Source organism: Nerophis lumbriciformis, linkage group LG04 (assembly GCF_033978685.3).
Source record: "Nerophis lumbriciformis linkage group LG04, RoL_Nlum_v2.1, whole genome shotgun sequence".
Lineage (NCBI taxonomy): Eukaryota > Metazoa > Chordata > Actinopteri > Syngnathiformes > Syngnathidae > Nerophis > Nerophis lumbriciformis.
The window spans coordinates 28,981,296-28,984,137 of record NC_084551.2 but is presented as its reverse complement, the minus strand read 5'-3'; positions in this window follow the sequence as shown (position 1 = coordinate 28,984,137).

Sequence of the window (2,842 nt, the reverse complement as noted above, 5' to 3'; positions counted from 1 at the left end):
AACACCAACGTCGGCATTGTCTTTTTTTCCCAATTGGCGTTTTTTTCCTATACATAATATTTGAATTATCCTCCACGTCTGCTAAATCACAAAAAACACTCAAAAAGTATATTTTATGTAAGCGTCCTTACAGGTTATTTTCAACTGAAACCAACATAAATGCTGTTTTCCCACTGTTTTTCCACCCTGGCCTAGCCTTGCAGCAATAGAGACAAGCAATGCACATTCCCTCTCTTTTGCATGCCCCCTCCCCTCTCGGTTTCTCGGCGCCTGTGCAGGGTGTGGGGGATGGGTGCGGGCCGCAGCTCCCTCTCTCTCGCTCCCTCTCGCCCCAATAACATTGAAGCCAACAGCCAGACCTTATCTAGCGAGCGAGTGAGGGATTGGAGAAGAGTGTTAGTGCAAGCATGGACCAACATTCTCCCAAAATTAAAACGCACCGAAGGTGCGTGCGCAGGACGCAGCACGAGTGCTTGTGTGCAAAATACTGGAGAAATACAGAAACTGTGTTGATTCCAAATAATAAATACAAGCCACTATCTTTCCGTTTGTCACTGTTTCCTCCCTCTCTCTCGCACACGCAAACTCAGACTCATCATCCTCCAGGGGGCTTGAGGGGAGGGGGGAGGGCAGGAAGTACCAATGAGAAGGCATAGTTGGTCACATGTGCAAACATCGGAACACAACTTATCAGCCTGACACGCCCCCTTCAATGCACGGGGCCCATGTGAAACGCACACGCACACGCACACACACACACACACACAGAGCAGTGATGTCATTTGACGAATTATTTTAGCCTGACCACACTGAGGGAAAAAAGGTGCATTTATTTTTAAAGCCATACATGCGTATATTTAACACCTAATAAAAAGATAAAAGTGGTGATTTCCAAGTAGAAGCGGAGTTGAACAGAGAAAAAAAGAAAGAGACAGGGTCTTCAATCCCAAAGACCAGACACAGGGCCAGTTGTGCAGAAACACAGATTTAATGTGGCTTCCTCTCCCCGCCTGACTTAATTTTTCTGCTCGGGCTGCAGAGAAAAGCTGGAGCAGAGTTTTTTTGCAGATCCGCCTGGAGGATTTGTGAGCAACGTCTGCTGCCATCTACTGGAGGAAAGTAAACGTGCAACTCCTGAAGGAGAGTCGTCTCAGTTTAGGGTAGGAATATTCAATTTAAGAGCCGATTGTAGCTGACATAGGCTCCAGCGCCCCCCGCGACCCCGAAGGGAATAAGCGGTAGAAATGGATGGATGGATGGAGGAACTGCCCTCTTTTGGAATTTTGTCTATCGTTCACAACAACCGTCCAGTAACGTTTTATATACACACTGCAAGTCTATATATAATGTAGTAACAGACACGTCCATATCAATATGCAATGGTTAGAGTGTCCGCCCTGAGATCGGTAGGGTTGTGAGTTCAAAACCCTGTCCGAGTCATACCAAAGACTATAAAAATGGGACCCATTACCTCCCCACTTGGCACTCAGCATCAAGGGTTGGAATTGGGGGTTGAATCACCAAAATGAGGCCCGGGCACGGCCACCGCTGCTGCTCACTGCTCCCCTCACCTCCCAGGGGGGTGCAACAAGGGGATGGGTCAAATGCAGAGGTTAATTTCACCACACCTAGTGTGTGTGTGACTATCAGTGGTACTTTAACTTAATATGTTCAATATTTAGCACATTTGGATCTTTTTAATCATTTCCGGGACTGATTTCTTCCGCGCATTGATTTTTGTTTCCATAGCAGCGCACGTCTGACTTCCAGCAGCAAATGTTTGTTAATACATCCGGAATCAAACTCGAGTGTGTTTCCTAATCATGGCAGACTTGGTAACATACAGCTATTTAGACAAATGAAGATTTACAACCTTATACTTTTGAAGCTAAATATACTGCTGCTTATAGAAGCGAGCACGAAGGAAGCGTGAGACGTTGGAGAAGACAGAAGCCGGGAGATTTTGACGCTGTAGATATGGAACTTGGAGCCAAGTTATTTCAACATAAATGGAGTGCTTACCCAACATCAACAGGAAATGTCCCCGCCCAGCTGGACCAGACGAACAACTGTCCATCGACTGAGTCACTTTAATATTGATCATGATACACGAAGCACACCATGCGTGTTATTACAACTACTGCACATACCCTGTCTGGCTCAGCTGTGTACAAACAAAAGATGAAATGTGGGGTAATACTTTACAACTACTGTAATATGTATGTTCATGTTTTTCAGTCAGTACAAATTGGTGTCATATCGCAGTGTTGAGCGTCACAAACTCAAACGTGTTTCGCGTTGTCGTAGAAGCTAGTTTACGTCTTGCCGTAGTTAGCTTTTAATTACGGCTAACACCGTAGTGTGGCGATGTGTTACTACGATAGAAAACAAGTTCCTCAGTGTTCGCTCTTACAATAATGTTGCTACAGTTTGGTTATTATATGGGTTACGGAACGTAAATGAAGTTTTGTTGACGGTTTATGAATGCATTTTTAAAGTAATTTAGAGGTAAAATTGATTGCTCCCATCAGTACAAGTACCTGGGAGTCCACTTGAACAGCAGACTGGACTGGAAGGACAACAGCAAAGTTGTTTATAAGAAGGGCATGAGCAGACTCTTTTTCCTGAGGAAGCTTAGGTCCTTTAATGTGTGCAGCAAGCTGTTGGAGATCTTTTATCAGTCTGTTGTGGCCAGTGCACTGTTCTTTACAGTGGTTTGTTGGGGGAGCAGCACTAGCAAAAGGGACTTAAACCGGATTGACAAACTGATCTGGAAAGCCAGCCAAACTATTGGCACGCAGTTGGAGGCGTTTGTGTCAGTGAGGGACAGGACACTGGACAA